This window comes from Dendrobates tinctorius, unplaced genomic scaffold (assembly GCF_039654945.1).
Source record: "Dendrobates tinctorius isolate UK_male_01 unplaced genomic scaffold, ASM3965494v1 ptg000245l, whole genome shotgun sequence".
NCBI lineage: Eukaryota > Metazoa > Chordata > Amphibia > Anura > Dendrobatidae > Dendrobates > Dendrobates tinctorius.
In genome coordinates, this window is record NW_027361912.1 from 11,297,832 (window position 1) to 11,317,691 (window position 19,860).

Genomic DNA, 19,860 nt, shown 5'->3' on the forward strand with positions numbered 1-19,860 from the left:
CCGGGGGTAAGTTAGCAATACCTAGGGGAGTCAACGTTATAATCCTGGAGGGATCTATGATTTGAGAAGGATCCTCCTCTGCATCAGCTGGCTGGAAAGACCTAGACAAAGCACTGACCTTGACGTTAAAATGGCCTGATCAGAAGTGAAATTCAAAATCAAAGCGGGCAAAGAAAAGGGACCATCTGGCCTGCCGGGGGTTAAGTCTTTGAGCTGACCGGATGTAGGACAGATTCTTGTGGTCGGAGAAAATTAGGAAAGGATGGGCTGCCCCCTCTAGAAGGTACCACCATTCCTCAAGAGTCAGTTTGATGGCCAACAACTCTGTCTCTGATGGAATAATTGCGCTCAGCAGAAGAAAACGCCTTGTAGAAAATACCGCAGGTGACTAAGCGACAGGAAGGGGATCTTTGGAGAAGCATTGCTCCAGCTCCAGTGGAGGAGGCATCCACCTCGAGCATGAACGACTTGTTAGTCTCATGACGATGAAGCACAGGAGCGGCTGCAGAGGCTTGCTTTAGAGACAGAAAGGCATCTTTAGCCTCCAGAGACCAGATGTGGGAGTTGGCTCCCTTACGGACAAGAGCCGAGATAGGCTTAGATAGCGAGGAAAAATGTGGGATGAACTGCCTGTAATAGTTTACGAATCCAAGAAATTGTTGGATGGCTTTTACCCTGAGAGGCAGTGGCCAATTGATTATGGCTGATACTTTCTCCGAATCCATGTTCAGGCAGGATTCCGAGATAATGTGTCCCAAAAATGGTAACGGGGTTTGCTCAAAGACACACTTCTCAAACTTGGTATAGAGACGGTTCTCTCTTAAATGTAACAGAACTTGGCGAACGTCTTGCCGATGAGATGACAGATCCGGAGAGAAAAAGAGAATATCGTCCAAATATACTACAATGCAGTAATACAGGAGGTCTCGAAAAATGTCATTAACAAACTCCTGAAATACAGCAGGTGCGTTGCACAGGCCAAAGGTCATGACCAGGTACTCGTAATTTCCATCCCGCATATTAAACGCGGTCTTCCACTCGTCACCAGCGTGGATACGGATCAGGTTGTAGGCACCATGAAGGTCTAGTTTGATGAAAATCCGTGCTCCCCTCAAACGATCAAAAAGTTCCAGAATTGGTGGTAGAGGATACCTGTTCTTGACCGTGATGTTATTCAAGCCTCTATAGTCAATACAGGGTCGAAGGAAGCCATCCTTCTTTTTAACAAAGAAGAAACCCGCATCTGCGGGAAAGGAGGACTTTCGAATAAAGCCCCTGGCCAGATTTTCTTGGATATAGTACGAAATGGCCTGGGTCTCCACTGAAGAGAGCGGGTATATTCTGCCTCTAGGACGGGTCGAACCAGGAATGAGTTCAATCAGGCAGTCATGCGGCTGATGCGGAGGACTCTCTGCCTCCTTCTTGCTGAAGACATCCGAGAAGGGCCAGTAAACAGCGGGTAATCCAACGGGAACAGAAGGAGGCAGTGACATCCCAAAGGGTCAAACTGGCAGCCGGCACCTCTCCTGGCAGTACTGACCCCAGCGAAGTATGTAACCAGAGCGTCAATCATGGGTTGGCTCATGTGTCCTTAGACAGGAAAGACCAAGAAGAAGAGCGTGGGCCAAGTCAGATAGATCATAGATGGCAATCCTCTCCCGATGCAGAACCCCAACTTGCAACTTCAGCTCCGTGGTAACCTTAGTGACCGCCTCAGGTAAAGGCCTTCCATCCACAGAAGCTATCCAGCGAGGATTCTCCAGGGTCCTAACTGGGATCTGGTACTTCTCAACTTTTTCAAGCCTGAGGAAGTTCCGTGCCACGCCAGAATTCACGTAAACCTCCTCAGAATAGCGTTCAGGACCTGAGAACCACTGAACAGGCAGGGTTAAAGGTAGATAGGAATTACATACACCTATGGAGGCCTCTCTTACCTGTCTTAGGTAGAGGAGTTTCCTGGCCGCACTGGGCAGGAACGAAGCAAGTGGGAACCATCTCCACCGTATAGACATAAGCCTTGCACGCGTCTCTCACGACGGCATTGCTCCGTCATTTTAAGACGATCCACCTGCATAGATTCAGCAGCTGCTGCGGAAGAAGACACCGCAGAACCTGGGCTAAGATGACTGTGGATGGTTAGAGATGAGATAGTAGGTCTCCAATCTCGAGCAGCCTCAAGAGAACGCTCCTGAAATTGTAAATCAATACGTGTAGCAAGAGAAATCAAATCCTCGAGAGAGGTTGGAGTATTTCGACCAGCGAGCCAGGAGTCCACCCCACCTTTGAAGCTAGAGTGCGAAAACGAATGGCGTATTGCCCAACAGTAAGTGAACCTTGGCGGAGATTAAAGATGGGCTCAGTGGTAGAGGCCAGGCGACCCGGTTCATCAAACACTCTGTGGAAGGTTTCCAAAAAAATTTGCAGCTGAGAGACTATGGGATCGTCTCGCTCCCACAAGGGATTTACCCAAGCCAACGCCTCACCCTCCAGTTGGGAAACCACAAACGCCACCTTAGCCCGATCAGTGGGCCATATTACTCAATATGTGGGCCTGAGTGTTGCGCTGCTGAACAAACTCCTGCTGGAGAATAGCAAGCTGAATAGCATTCCCTGGGTCAGCGGCCTGTAAAGCGGACCATCGGAAATCCATGGACTTCATGAAGGACATAATGCGACCCTGATCCTCCCGCAAAAAATCCACTCTTTTTGGGCAGCAGAGGCACCAGCGGGATCCATGACCTGATTATTCTGTTACGACTCTTGGAGTGGACCCTCTGGGCTGAGATACCAACCCACCCTGAGTGAACTGACCTATTAGAACCACCCCCTATACAGGGATCATCAGGGTCAGCACCAGTGGGGTGAAGTATTGCAACTGCTGGTAAGTGTAGACTGATTGAGCACAGTATTAATATCAACCTGTGGAATTACTGTCTATACAATTTACACTAATCTGTGGACTGACGGACCACAATGTTCATTATAAATTGTATACCGGCTCATCCTAGCATTTACACTAGGTGATGACTAATTAAACACAGTATTTATACTGGACGGAGGACCAACTGATTACAATATTAACATTTCACTATGGAGTGACTGACAGCAACATTTACAATATACTGTGGACAGACTGACTACAGCTTTGACAAGAAACTGTGGATAGATTGACCACATTTATTATCTCTGAGATAAGTAATTTTGGCCCTAGGGAGTTATACTTATTGGTGTGTATAGCATGTAGCAGGAACATATTATCATACGTTTGTCTTTTTACAGGTTACTGCTCTAATTGACATAATGAAGGGTAAAATTTTTCTTTGTGGACTCCAGCAAGACAATTGGAAGAATCACATAAAAGGTAATTAATTTTCAAATTATTACTGATAATTGTTGGTCTAGGCTTGAGTTCTAGATCTGCGGAGGTGTAATAACACCTTCCTGATACATGACAATATACTGTAGGAGCTATCTTAAATGTATATCTTCTATACACAACTCTTAGTATAACACCACCTTATCTCAGGTACAGAGATAGGGAACATTTTTTCTCATTATCAACTTTCTTCCAAATTGGGAATACCCTTTATATTTCATAAAATACACTTGTTTCAGCGGTGAAACAATCAATACCTTGATTACACGAGACTGACCCCAGGATTCACGCTAGACCGCAGCCTGACAGAACACAGCATTTACACTATGTAACCATAAACTGAGGTAAGTATTTATAAAAACTGTCGACTGACTGACCACAACATTCACAGTAGACTGTGCACTAATTGACCAAAGAATTTACACTAGGTGTGGACTGACTGAGCACAGTATTAATAACTGACTGTGGACTGACTGTCTATATAATTTAAACTAGTCTCTGGACTGACTGACCACAACATTCACAGTAGACTGTGCACTAATTAACCATATAATATACACTAGGTGTGGACTGACTGAGCACAGTATTAATACCAGACTTAGGTCTGACTTACCTCAACATTTACAATAGATTGAGCACCAACTGACCATAGCATTTACATTAAGTTTGGACCGACTGACCACAGTAATAATACCAGACTGTGGACTGACTGTCTATATCATTTAAATTAGTCTGTGGACTGACTGACCACAACATTCACAGTAGACTGTACAATAATTGACCATATAACATACACTAGGTGTGAACTGACCTAGCACAATATTTATACTAGTTTTGGGATTGACTTACCAAAACATTTACAAAACATTGTGTACCGACTGACCATAGCATGTACACTAAGTGTAGTCTGACTGAGCACAGTAATAATATCAAACTGTGGAATGACTGTCTATAAAATTTACACTATTATGTGGAGTGACAGACCACAATATTCACTATAAATTGTAGACCAGCTCATACCAGCATTTACACTAGGTGTGGACTAATTAAACACAGTATTTATACTGGACGGAGGGCCGACTGATTACAATATTTACTCTTCACTATGGACTGACAAAAAACATTTAAGAGTATACTGTGGACTGACTGACTACAGCTTTGACAATAAACTGTGGATAGATTGACCACATGTATTATCTCTGATATAAGTAATTTTGGCTCTAGTGAGTTATACTTATTGGTGTGTATAGCATGTAGCAGTAACATATTATCATACGTTTGTCTTTTTACAGATTTCTGCTCCCATTAACATATTGAAGTGTAAAATTTTTCTTTGTGGACTACAAGACATTTGGAAGAAATACATAAAAGGTAATTAATTTTCAAATTAATTACTGATAATCATTGATCTAGGCTTTATTTCTAGATCTGCGGAGGTGTAATAACACCTTCCTGATACATGACAATATACTGTATGTGTTATTTTAAATGTTTATCTTCTATACACAACTCTTGGTATAACACCACCTTATCTCAGGTACAGGGTTAGGGAACATTTTTCCTCATTATCATCTGTCTTCGAAATTGGGAATACCCTCTTATATTTCGCAAAGTAAACTAGTTTCAGCGGTGAAACAATTAATACCATGATTACACGAGACGCAATGGGAACACACTGGATACAGTAAAGCGCAGCGCATACACTGGGAAGCAAGTAGAGAAACAGGGGAATACAGAGCATGCACTGGGAAGCACGCTGAGATACAGAGAGTGCAGACCGCGCACTAGGAAGCACGCTGAGATACAGAGAGTGCAGAGCGCGCTCTAGGAAGCATGCTGAGATTCAGATTGTGCAGAGCTTGCACTGGAGAGCACGTTGAGATACAGAGAGTGCATATCGCGCACTGAGACGCACACTGTAGGACCTGAGCATATAAAAGCACCCGCATTGAGACCTGCATAGATGCAGAAGTAGTAATCAGTGGCTTCCTCTAGCAGATAGCATCCTGAAATACCTGTTGCTGTGGCCAAGAATGAGGTACTTCCGGGTCGGGCAGCATAATGATCGGAGGAAGTGCGCTGCCACTGCCTAAGCAGCCGGGTGCGTAATCCTGGTGGATGGGATCCCTAACGTGCCCGCCAAGCCGGAAGTTGAGGAGAGACCTCCGGAAGAGCCCAGTCAGCGGCACGCCGAGTGATGTAAGTATCCTGCTGCTGGGGGGCGTGTGGCGTTGTAACAGTACCTCCCCCTTTACTTCCCCTCCTTTTGAGGCTAAGATACGAGGTGCAGTGATGTTCTCCTAAGGTTCCCATGACCTCTCCTCAGGACCAAATCCTATCCAATCGATCAAAAAGAGGGTTTTCCCTCTCACCTTTTTCATGGCGAGTAGAGTTGAGCGACTTTTGGTTTTTTAGGGTCGCGTTTCGTTTCGTGAAACCCGACTTTTCCAAAAGTCGGGTCGAGCAAGATCGTCCGATTATAGGGAAAAGTCGGGGTCGTCCCGAAACACGAAACCCAATGTAAGTCAATGGGGAATAAAAGTCGGCAGTGAGAGGAGGACAGGAAACACACCTACAGTGCCCATTTGAATGCCAAAAGCATCAATTCTTCTTACTTAAGCTTGTCAACCTTAATTAACTTCATAATACAAGTTACGCACTGAAAAATGGGGGTTATTTGGCTAAATTTGTGGGGGGGGAGGGCTGGCTGCAGGTTTTCATGTGCCCTGGGCGAAAGAGCGCCCCTTTAACACATACCACAACTCATCATGCTCCGATACGGCAGAGAAATAGCGGTATAGTACAATGAAAAATACCTCACTTTTTACATCTCATGACGAGGCCCATCTATTTCTCCATACAAAATCATTGGTCCCATATAATGTTTGAAACAGTATATGATGAGCTCCACATAATGCTACAGTATATGTTGGTCCCCATGGATGAAGCTCCACTCTCTTATGGGCCCAAATAATGCTCCAAACATAATGGGCCCCATTTCTAATGCTCTAGTGTATAATGGGCCCTGTAAATGCTGCTCCAGTGTCTGATGTCCACCTTTGGAATGTTCCAGTGTATGGTGGGCCCCATCTATCATTCTCCAGAGTATAGTGCTCCCCAAAAATTGCTGTCCCAACATTGAAAACAATCAAATAAGTCTCCTCGCTAGGGAATCCCTGTACTTGTCTGGACAGGTGCTGTAGCTTGCTTAACAGCTCACCAGCCGTTCTCACGCCCAGTATGGATTGCACGTGATTGCACAAAGGTTAGAAAGGGTACCGTATCCCTGGATAACATGTATGGATAGCGTACACATTCAAAATATATGTCTATACAGCATGAGGCAGGCTCAGACGGTGTTAGGCCCAGTATGGATTGCACGTCATTGCACAAAGGTTAGAAAGGGTACCGTATCCCCGGATAACATGTATGGATAGCGTACACATTCAAAATATATGTCTATACAGCATGAGGCAGGCTCAGACGGTGTTAGGCCCAGTATGGATTGCACGTCATTGCACAAAGGTTAGAAAGGGTACCGTATCCCCGGATAACATGTATGGATAGCGTACACATTCAAAATATATGTCTATACAGCATGAGGCAGGCTCAGACGGTGTTAGGCCCAGTATGGATTGCACGTCATTGCACAAAGGTTAGAAGGGGTACCGTATCCCCGGATAACATGTATGGATAGCGTACACATTCAAAATATATGTCTATACAGCATGAGGCAGGCTCAGACAGTGTTAGGCCCAGTATGGATTGCACGTCATTGCACAAAAGTTAGAAAGGGTACCGTATCCCCGGATAACATGTATGGATAGCGTACACATTCAAAATATATGTCTATACAGCATGAGGCAGGCTCAGACGGTGTTAGGCCCAGTATGGATTGCACGTCATTGCACAAAGGTTAGAAAGGGTACCGTATCCCCGGATAACATGTATGGATAGCGTACACATTCAAAATATATGTCTATACAGCATGAGGCAGGCTCAGACGATGTTAGGCCCAGTATGGATTGCACGTCATTGCACAAAGGTTAGAAGGGGTACCGTTTCCCCGGATAACATGTATGGATAGCGTACACATTCAAAATATATGTCTATACAGCATGAGGCAGGCTCAGACGGTGTTAGGCCCAGTATGGATTGCACGTCATTGCACAAAGGTTAGAAAGGGTACCGTATCCCCGGATAACATGTATGGATAGCGTACACATTCAAAATATATGTCTATACAGCATGAGGCAGGCTCAGACGGTGTTAGGCCCAGTATGGATTGCACGTCATTGCACAAAGGTTAGAAGGGGTACCGTATCCCCGGATAACATGTATGGATAGCGTACACATTCAAAATATATGTCTATACAGCATGAGGCAGGCTCAGACGGTTTTAGGCCCAGTATGGATTGCACGTCATTGCACAAAGGTTAGAAAGGGTACCGTATCCCTGGATAACATGTATGGATAGCGTACACATTCAAAATATATGTCTCAGGAGGCAGGCTCAGACGGTGTCAGGCACAGTATGGATTTGACGGCCCAGATTACACAGCGGAGGAGCAGGGAGAGGTAAAGATTGCAAAGGCTGGGGCCCTGGCCAAGCAAGGGGGGCCCACTCGTGGGCGTCGGTACTGGCACTGGGCCCCTCATAGTACAGCGGTGTGTCTGACGGCGGGTGTGCACCACCACCGTCAGAGACACTTGATTGCACTATGAGGGACCCTGTGCCAGTGCCCGCGCCCAAGAGTCGGCCTACCCACCTGTCCAGGGCAACGGCACTCGCACGGTGTCGTGCGGTGGGTGGTGACCCCGGCCATGGGGGGGGGAGGCAGCACAGTTAGGGAGTTTTAGAAAGTGGCATATGTTGATGTTGGACATTCAGCTGATGCAAAAGGCGAAATAGGTGAAGTACCAGGAAGAGGTGGACCAAAGCAAGCCATTTTTCTGTCACCCTATGTGTCATCAGGGGAAGGTGGGACAAAATCCTTGGAAACCCATGCGTGGTTCATTTTAATGAAGGTTAGATCATCCACATTTTGGGTTGACAGACGGGTCCTTTTTTCTGTCAGGATTGATCCAGCTGCACTGAAGACTCTTTCCGATAGCACACTTGCAGCTGGGCAAGCGAGCTCCTGTAAGGCATATTGGGCCAATTCAGGCCAGGTGTCCAGTTTAGCGGCCCAATAGTCAAAGGGGAATGACCTGTGTGGGAGAACATCGATATGGGAGGAAAAGTAGTTTGTAACCATAGTTGACAACTGCTGTCTCCTGTCACTTTCCATCGATGCAGTATTACCAGTTGTGTGAGCGGTATTTGAAAAACAACATTGTCATGAAACCCGTGTCTCCAACGCCACTTCTGCTGTGTGCACCACGAACACCTCTGCCAAGCTGCCCCCGGCCCGTACGGCTCTTGTGAGAACCATCACCGCTGCTGTGTGCTGGGAATGCCTCAAGCAACCGATTTACCAGAGTTGCTTGTTTATTAGCCAATATTAGGTCAAGGTTCTCCTGTGGCATGATGTTTTGTAATTTGCCTTTATAGCGTGGATCCAGGATGCTGGCCAACCAGTAGTCGTCATCGTTCATCATTTTGGCAATGCGGGGGTCCCTTTTTAGGATCCGCAAGGCATAATCTGACATGTGGGCCAATGTTCCCGGTGTCAATGATGCACTGCGAGTGCTGGGTGGAGGAGCACTTTCTGGCAAATCCACATCCCTCCAGTCACGCAAAAACCCTGTACCAGACCTTGCCACGCCAACATTTTCACTTGCCCCACGAGATGCATCCTCCTCCCCTAAGTAATCATCCCCATCATCCTCCTCCTCCTCTTCTTCCTCCACCTCGTCCAGGAGAGGTCCCTGAGCAGACAATGGCTGAATGTCATCAAGGATTCCCTCCTCCACTTCCTCCTCATCAACATTGGCTGCAGACGCCTGCTCCTTAAGGTGCGTCAAAGTTTGCATGAGCAGACGCATAAGTGGGATGCTCATGCTTAGGATGGCGTCATCTGCGCTTACCAGCCGTGTGCATTCCTCAAAACACTGAAGGACTTTACAAAGGTCTTTCAGCTTCGACCACTGCACGCCTGTCAACTCCATGTCTGCTCTCAAAGTGCCTGGCCGTGTATCCTCCCACAAATGCATTATGGCCTGCCTCTGCTCGCACAGCCGCTCCACCATGTGCAGGGTGGAGTTCCACCTTGTTGCAATGTCGATAATGAGGCGGTGGTTGGGAAGGTGGAGCAATCGCTGCAGCTTCTGCATACGAACGGAGTGTACAGGCGACCGGCGGATGTGCGCGCACAGTCTTCGCACCTTCTGGAGCAGGGCTGTTAACTCCGGATAATTTTTGAGGAAGCACTGCACCACCAGGTTCAAGGTGTGAGCCAAGCAAGGTATGTGGCTGAGTTTTGAAAGGGCTATGGCTGCCACAAAATTATGGCCATTATCACTAACTACCTTGCCTGCCTCAAGATGTACACTGCCCAGCCATGACTCAGTTTGTCGCTTCAAGTACTCGGCCAGCACCTCGGCGGTGTGTCTGTCGCCCAAACACATCATCTGCAACACAGCCTGCTGACGCTTTCCACTAGCTGCTCGATAGGGGGACACATCGTGTGCAACAGTGGCAGCTGCAGATGGAGTGCTCGTACGACTGCGCTCTGTGGACGAGCTTTCGCTTCTGGAGGAGGAGGAGGAGGAGGGTCGAACGCCTACAGCCAACTGTTTCCTATAACGTGGGCTAGGCAGCACTGTCCCACCACCGATGTCCCCTGTGGACCCTGCATCCACCACATTAACCCAGTGCGCAGTGATGGACACGTAACGGCCCTGGCCATGCCGACTGGACCATGCATCAGTTGTGAGGTGCACCTTTCCGCTCACTGACTGCTTGAGTGCATGGACAATGCGGTCTTTCACATGATGGTGGAGGGCTGGGATGGCTTTGCGAGAGAAGAAGTGGCGACTGGGTAGGTCATAGCGTGGTACTGCATAGGCCATGAGTTCGCGGAAAGCTGTGCTTTCCACCAACCGAAAGGGCATCATCTCAAACGAGATTAGTTTGGCAATGTGGGCGTTCAAACCCAGTGTACGCGGATGAGAGACTGAGTACTTTCTTGACCTACTCATAGTGTCTGGGAGGGTGAGCTGGACTTGAGAGCTGCATATGGTGGAAGTAGCGGTGGACAGGGCGGACTGAGAGAGGGTTGATGATGGTGATGGAGTTGGTGTTCTTTCTGATGGCCTAGAATCAGTATTTCGTTGATATAACAGTGGGATTCCCTGACTGCTGTGGCCTTGCAACGACACCTCAACCTTTGCTGCTGTGCTAACCGGTGGGCTTACAGTGGGGGAAACAATGTAGCGTTGCTGACTACCTTCGTTGTGATCAGTTGCACAATGTGGCACTTGAGGTTTGGTGTTGTGTCCACGCTTGCAAGTGCATGCTGGTTAAATGTCTAAGCATGCAACTGGTATTCAAATTTTTCAGATTTTTCCCTCGGCTAAAGGTCTTTGCGCACTTCTTACAGATAACCTTGGCCTGATCATGAGGATTTTGTTCAAAAAAGTGCCACACTGCACTCTTCCTACTTTGGCAGACATTTTGCGGCCTAGCACGCTGTGATCTTTTGACCCTCTGGACAAGCTGTCCAGCAACTCTTTTGATGTTTGGAACCTGTCTTTGGAGTTCTCCGGGCCTGCCAGATAACAGCTGTTGCGATGTCGATGTCTGCTGTGGATGCTCCTCATCTGAGCTATTGGAAGCAGCACCCTCTTCCCCCAATGGATGCCAATCTGGGTCAACAACTGGGTCATCCATCACCTCCTCTTCTATGTCATGTGCATCTTCCTCTGTGTCACCGTGTATGGTGGTATAGTGTGCGGGAAGGGGCACCTGAGTCTCATCAGGGTCAGAATCTGGCTCTGTACACTGCGAGGACAATGTAGTGCTCTGAGTGAATGTACCAGCAGAATCATCCATCAGCGGCTGTGCATCAGTGCACTCCATGTCAGATTCATCTTGGCCTGGGTAATTCACCATTTGACTTGATAATCCAGGCATGGTATGTGAAAACAGCTCCATGGAGTAATCAGTAGTATGGCCTGCATCATCCTTCAATCTTGGTTGGGGTGAAGGACACAAGGAAAGGTGTGGTTCATGAACATGAGCCTCCAATGACGACTGAGTGCTTTTACTTTTTACAACTGAAGAAGAGGAGGCGATAGAGCTGGAGGCTGAGTCAGCAATGTAAGACAAAACTTTTTCCTGATGCTCTGCCTTTAAAAGCGGTTTGCCAACTCCTAGAAAACTAAGCGTTCGAGGCCTTATGAAGCCAGACGATGACGCAGGGTCAGCACCTCCTGCATTCGGTCCTATTTTGCTCTTGCCACTACCATCAGATCCACCACCAACACCATCATTACCAGCTGCCAACCCCCGCCCAATTCCACGGCCTCTTCCACCAGCCTTCCTCATTTTTGGTAGAAATGTAGACAAAATCCAACAAACTATATAGTAATGTAAAACAAGGTACAAGGTGTCTATAGGACAGGGGAGTTTTAGAATTTCTGCACACACTTGTGGACAGTGGACACTTGTGGATTGTGTGAGGCCCACTGATATCTGAGCGCTATGTGACACGCTCGATGGCACAGCTGCCTGTGACCAAATTGACGAGAGGATAATGGAGATTTTGAATCTCTGCGTACACTTTTGGACACTGGACACTTGTGGATTGTGTGAGGCCCACTGATATCTGAGCGCTATGTGACACGCTCAATGGCACAGCTGCCTGTGACCAAAGTGACGAGAGGATAATGGAGATTTTGAATCTCTGCGTACACTTTTGGACACTGGACACTTGTGGATGGTGTGAGGCCCACTGATATCTGAGCGCTATGTGACACGCTCGATGGCACAGCTGCCTGTGACCAAAGTGACGAGAGGATAATGGAGATTTTGAATCTCTGCGTACACTTTTGGACACTGGACACTTGTGGATTGTGTGAGGCCCACTGATATCTGAGCGCTATGTGACACGCTCGATGGCACAGCTGCCTGTGACCAAAGTGACGAGAGGATAATGAAGATTTTGAATCTCTGCGTACACTTTTGGACACTGGACACTTGTGGATGGTGTGAGGCCCACTGATATCTGAGCGCTATGTGACACGCTCGATGGCACAGCTGCCTGTGACCAAAGTGACGAGAGGATAATGGAGATTTTGAATCTCTGCGTACACTTTTGGACACTGGACACTTGTGGATGGTGTGAGGCCCACTGATATCTGAGCGCTATGTGACACGCTCGATGGCACAGCTGCCTGTGACCAAAGTGACGAGAGGATAATGGAGATTTTGAATCTCTGCATACACTTTTGGACACTGGACACTTGTGGATGGTGTGAGGCCCACTGATATCTGAGCGCTATGTGACACGCTCGATGGCACAGCTGCCTGTGACCAAAGTGACGAGAGGATAATGGAGATTTTGAATCTCTGCATACACTTTTGGACACTGGACACTTGTGGATTGTGTGAGGCCCACTGATATCTGAGCGCTATGTGACACGCTCGATGGCACAGCTGCCTGTGACCAAAGTGACGAGAGGATAATGGAGATTTTGAATCTCTGCGTACACTTTTGGACACTGGACACTTGTGGATGGTGTGAGGCCCACTGATATCTGAGCGCTATGTGACACGCTCGATGGCACAGCTGCCTGTGACCAAAGTGACGAGAGGATAATGGAGATTTTGAATCTCTGCGTACACTTTTGGACACTGGACACTTGTGGATGGTGTGAGGCCCACTGATATCTGAGCGCTATGTGACACGCTCGATGGCACAGCTGCCTGTGACCAAAGTGACGAGAGGATAATGGAGATTTTGAATCTCTGCGTACACTTTTGGACACTGGACACTTGTGGATGGTGTGAGGCCCACTGATATCTGAGCGCTATGTGACACGCTCGATGGCACAGCTGCCTGTGACCAAAGTGACAAGAGGATAAGGGAGATTGGATTGCTTTTAAAAAAGCAGTTTGCGGAGCAGTGGGTAAACAGCAATGCCAGCGTGTCAGGAAGCCTTAAAAGGCAGCCCAACAACCAACACCACTGATACACCACAATATAGCCTCCCCTTGCACTGCACACACAGTGACTTGTGTGTTGTGCAGGCCAAATCGCTAGCAGCAGAAGCAGTTTTTTTGTCTTCCCTGCCTAACGCTCTCCCTACAGAATCAGCAGCAACCTCTCCCTATACTAAGATCGGCAGAAGTAAGATGGTGGTCGGCGTGCACGCCCTTTTATACCCCCTGTGACGCCCACCAAAGCAAGCCAATCATTTGCATGCCCTTCTGAAAGATGGTGGTGACCCGTGCCTATGTCATCACGTTGCCCACAGTGTCCGTGGATCCTGATTGGCTGAAAAAGAGCGCAAAACAAACTTTTGAAACGCGACTTTGGCTCGTAAGTCGCCGACCTCGTGGCCGACATCATCCTAGGGTCGGGTTTCGTTTCATGAAACCCGACTTTGCCAAAAGTCGGCGACTTTTGAATTTTTTCGACCCGTTTCGCTCAACTCTAATGGCGAGTATATCACTCACCTCAAAAATGTCCTCATGGCTAACAGGATTAGTAGTGTGAAATATAGAGGAATAATAGCGATTAAACACCACGGGTTGAGGAGGGAGACATGGAAGGTGTTGGAAATACGGAGCGAGGCAGGCAACGTCAACTTGTAGGCCACGTCATTGATTCGTCCCAAGATCTCAAAGGGACCGATATATCGAGGACTCAACTTGTAGGAAGGACTTTTAAGCCGGATAAACTTCGAAGATAGCCATACTTTGTCACCGGGAAGGTACGGAGGTGGGTCCAAACATCTTTTGTCAGCATGTCTCTTTATCCTGTCACCAGCTTTGACAAGTGCTTCTTTGGTCTCCTCCCAAATTTTAGAGAACTCCACGGACAAGGAGTCAGCTGTTGGTACACCCGAGACTGGTGGAACCGGCAGGGGCATATTAGCATTTTGTCCCGAGACAATGAAAAAAGGAGACTTGTTGGAGGAGTCATTAGGATAATTGTTATAGGCAAAATTCTGCACAAGGCAGAAGACAGTCCCAATTATTCTGGTGAGCATTTGAAAAATGGCGAAGGTATGATGTCAAGATCTGGTTGGTATGTTCCACCTGACCGTTGGTCTGGGGGTGATAGTCCAAAGAAAAATCCAAAGTCACGTTCATAAGCTTGCAGAGAGCTCTCCAAAACCGTGAAGTAAACTGAACTCCTCTGTCGGAAACAATGCGTTACGGGAATCTATGAATGCTGAAGGTATGAGCAATAAAAGTCTTGGCCAATTCGGAGGCAGAGTGTAAACCCGGCAGAGGGATAAAGTGAGCCATCTTAGAGAACCGATTCACGACCACCAAGGTTACCGTACAACCACAGGATCGAGGGAGATTTGTGATGAAATCCATGGCGATATGTTGCCATGGGGCTGAAGGTACCGGGAGAGGCTGCAGAGTACCAGAGTGAAGTTGCCTTGGAATCTTGTTCTTATCGCATGAGGGACATGAAGATATAAACTCCTCGATGTCTTGGTGTAAAGAGGACCACCAATAGTGGCGAGATATGAGAGAGTTAGTCTTCTTTATCTCCGCATGACCGGCAATCTTGGATGAATGGCTCCAAAGCAGCACTTTCTTTCTCTTATTCTCGGCGAGAAACGTCCTCCCCGGGGGTAAGTTAGCAAGCCCTAGGGGAGTCAATGTTATAATCCTGGAGGGATTGATGATGTGAGAAGGATCCTCCTCTGCATCAGCTGGCTGGAAAGACCTGGACAAAGCACCGACCTTGACGTTAAAATGGCCTGATCGGAAGTGAAATTCAAAATCGAAGCGGGCAAAGAAAAGGGACCATCTGGCCTTCCGGGGGTTAAGTCTTTGAGCTGACCGGATGTAGGACAGATTCTTGTGGTCAGAGAAAATTACGAAAGGATGGGCCGCCCCATCTAGAAGGTACCACCATTCCTCAAGAGTCAGTTTGATGGCCAACAACTCTCTGTCTCTGATGGAATAATTGAGCTCAGCAGAAGAAAACGCCTTGTAGAAAATACCGCAGGTGACTAAGCGACCGGAAGGGGATCTTTGGAGAAGCACTGCTCCAGCTCCCGTGGAGGAGGCATCCACCTCGAGCATGAACGACTTGTTAGTCTCATGATGATGAAGCACAGGAGCTGGTGCAGAGGTTTGCTTTAGAGACAGAAAGGCATCTTTAACCTCCAGAGAGCAGATGTGGGAGTTGGCTCCCTTACGGACAAGAGCCGAGATAGGCTTAGATAGCGAGGAAAAATGTGGGATGAACTGCCTGTAATAGTTCACGAATCCAAGAAAACTGTTGGATGACTTTTTCCCCAAGAGGCAGTGGCCAATTGATTATGGCTGATACTTTCTGCGAATCCATGTTCAGGCAGGATTCCGAGATAAAGTGTCCCAAAAATGGTAACGGGGTTTGCTCAAAGATACACTTCTCGAACTTGGCATAGAGACGGTTCTCTCTTAAATGTAACAGCACTTGGCGAACGTCTTGCCGATGAGATGACAGATCCGGAGAGAAAAAGAGAATATCGTCCAAATATACTACAACGCAGTAATACAGGAGGTCTCGAAAAATGTCATTAACAAACTCCTGAAATACAGCGGGTGCATTGCAGAGGCCAAAGGTCATGACCAGGTACTCGTAATTCCCATCCTGCGTATTAAACGCGGTGTTCCACTCGTCACCAGCGTGGATACCGATCAGGTTGTAGGCACCATGAAGGTCTAGTTTGATGAAAATCCGTGCTCCCCTCAAACGATCAAAAAGCTCCAGAATTGGTGGTAGAGGATACCTGTTCTTGACCGTGATGTAATTCAAGCCTCTATAGTCAATACAGGGTCGAAGGATGCCGTCCTTCTTTTTATGAAAGAAGAAACCCGCGTCTGCGGGAGATGAGGACTTTCGAATAAAGCCCCTGGCCAGATTTTCTTGGATATAGTACGATATGGCCTGGGTCTCCACTGAAGAGAGCGGGTATATTCTGCCTCTAGGAGGGGTCGAACCAGGAATGAGATTAATCAGGCAGTCATGCGGCTGATGCGGAGGACTCTCTGCCTCCTTCTTGTTGAAGACATTCGAGAAGGGCCAGAAGACAGCGGGTAATCCAACGGGAAGAGAAGGAGGCAGTGACATCACATGTGGTTAAACTGGCAGCAGGCCCCTCTCCTGGCAGTACTGACCCCAGCGAAGTATGCTACCAGAGCGTCAATCATGGGTTGGCTCATGTGTCCTTAGCCAGGGAAGACCAAGAAGAAGAGCATGGGCCATGTCAGATAGAACATAGATGGCAATCTTCTCCCGATGCAGAACCCCAACTTGCAACTTCAGCTTCTTGGTAACCTTAGTGACCGCCTCAGGTAAAGGCCTTCCATCCACAGAAGCAATCCAACGAGGATTCTCCAGGGTCCAAACTGGGATCTGGTACTTCTCAACTTCTTCAAGCCTGAGGAAGTTCCCTGCCACGCCCGAATCCACATAAACCACCTCAGAATAGCGTTTAGTACCTGAGAACCGCTGAACAGTCAGGGTTAAAGGTAGATAGGAATCACTTACACTTATGGAGGCCTCTCTTACCTGTCTTAGGTAGAGGAGTTTAATGGCCGCACTGGGCAGGAACGAAGTAAGTGAGAACCATCTCCACAGTATAGACATAAGCCTTGCACGAGTCTCTCACGACGGCATTGCTCCGCCATTTTAAGATGATCCACCTGCATAGTTTCAGCAGCTGCTGCGGAAGAAGACACCGCAGAACCTGGGCTAAGATGCCTGTGGATGATTAGAGATGAGATAGTAGGTCTCCAATCTCGAGCAGCCTCAAGAAAACGCTCCTGAAATCGTAAATCAATACGTGTAGCAAGAGAAATCAAATCCTTGAGAGAGGTTGGAGTATTTCGACCAGCGAGCCAGGAGTCCACCCCAACTTTGAAGCCAGAGTGCGAAAACAAATGGCGTATTGCCCAACAGTAAGTGAACCTTGGCGGAGATTAAAGAGGGACTCAGTGGTAGAGGCCAGGCGACCTGGTTCATCAAACACTCTGTGGAAGGTTTCCAAAAAAATTTGCAGCTGAGAGACTATGGGATCGTCTCGCTCCCACAAGGGATTTACCCAAGCCAACGCCTCACCCTCCAGATGTGAAACAACAAACGCCACCTTAGCCCGATCAGTGGGGTATTGCTGTGGCAACAACTCAAAATGCAGACGACACTGATTTAAGAAATCCCTGCAAAACTTGGGATCGCCATTAAACTGGGGCGGTTTACCAAGGCGAGGTGGGGGATGAGGAGTAGAGTCAGGGGTACGGGCCGACGGCTGCACAAAAGTCGAGGCGACAGATTGAAGAGGGAGCAGACGGTCATCCACAGAGGCCATATTACTCAATATGTGGGCCTGAGTGTTGCGCTGCTGAACAAGCTCCTGCTGGAGACTAGCAAACTGAATAGCATTCCCTGGCTCAGCGGCCTGTAAAGCGGACCATCGGAAATCCATGGACTTCAATGCGACCCTGATTCTCACGCAAAAATATCCACTCTTTTTGGGCAGCAGAGGTACCAACGGGATCCATGACCTGATTATTCTGTTACGACTCTTGGAGTGGACCCTCTGGGCAGAGATACCAAACCACCCTGAGTGTACTGACCTATTGGAACCACCCCTTATACAGGGATCATCAGGGTCAGCACCAGTGGGGTAAAGTATTGCAACTGCTGGTAAGTGTAGACTGACTGAGCACAGTAATAATATTAAACTGTGGAATGACTGTCTATACAATTTACACTATTCTGTGGACTGACGGACCACAATGTTCATGATAAATTGTATACCGGCTCATCCTAGCATTTACACTAGGTGATGACTAATTAAACACAGTATTTATACTGGACGGGGGACCAACTGATTACAATATTAACATTTCACTATGGAGTGACTGACAGCAACATTTACAATATACTGTGGACAGACTGACTACAGCTTTGACAATAAACTGTGGATAGATTGACCACATTCATTATCTCTGAGATAAGTAATTTTGGCCCTAGGGAGTTATACTTATTGGTGTGTATAGCATGTAGCAGGAACATATTATCATACGTTTGTCTTTTTACAGGTTACTGCTGTAACTGACATAATGAAGGGTAAAATTTTTCTTTGTGGACTCCAGAAAGACAATTGGAAGAAATACATAAATACAATAATCATTGATCTAGGCTTTATTTCTAGATCTGCGGAGGTGTAATAACACCTTCCTTATACCTTATACATGACAATATACAGTATGTGTTATTTTAAATGTATATCTTATATACACAACTCTTAGTATAACACCACCTTATCTCAGGTACAGTTAGTGAACATTTTTTCTCATTATCATCTGTCTTCGAAATTGGGAATACCCTCTTATATTTCACAAAATACACTTGTTTCAGCGGTGAAGCAATTAATACCATGATTACACGAGACGCAATGGGAACACGCTGGATACAGTAAAGCGCAGAGCATGCACTGGGAAGCAAGTAGAGAAACAGGAGAACACAGAGCGTGCACTGGGAAGCAAGCTGAGATGCAGAGAGTGCAGAGAGTGCACTAGGAAGCACGCTGAAATACAGGAGAATACAGAGTGTGCAATGGGAAGCACGCTGAGATACAGAGAGTGCAGAGCGCGCACTAGGAAGCACGTTGAGATACAGAGAGTGCATAGTGCGCACTGAGACGCACGCTGTAAGACCTGAGCATTTAAAAGCACCCGCACTGAGACCTGCTTAGATGCGGAAGTAGTAATCAGTGGCTTCCTCTAGCAGATAACATCCTGAAATACCTGTTGCTGTGGCCAAGAATGAGGTACTTCCGGGTCAGGCAGCATAATGATCGGAGGAAGTGTGCCGCTGCGGCCTAAGCAGCCGGGTGCGTGTTCCTGGTGGATGGGATCCCAGACGTGCCCGCCAAGCCGGAAGTTGAGGAGAGAACTCCGGAAGAGCCCGGTCAGCGGCAAGCCGTATGAGGTAAGTATCCTGCTGCTGGAGGGCGTGCGGCGTTGTAACAGTACCTCCCCCTTTACATCCCCTCCTTTTGAGGCTAGAAAGAAACCTGTTATGATTGAGTCACCGAGGAGGAAAAAACAAAAATGCAAGCTCAGCCCAGAAAATCAGAGAGGTTGGAAACTAGCGGATTGCAGACCCCTAATCCTATCACACACCTAGCAGTAGCCGTGGAGTGTTCCTGCGGTAATCCTAGACACCTCGTCACAGCTGGAGATCTAAATAAGCCTAAAGAGAGAAAAGGGAAAAACTGACTGCCCCAGAGCAGACCCCAAAGCAATAGGAAGCCCCCAACATATAATGACGGTGAAGCAAGATGAAAACACTAACACA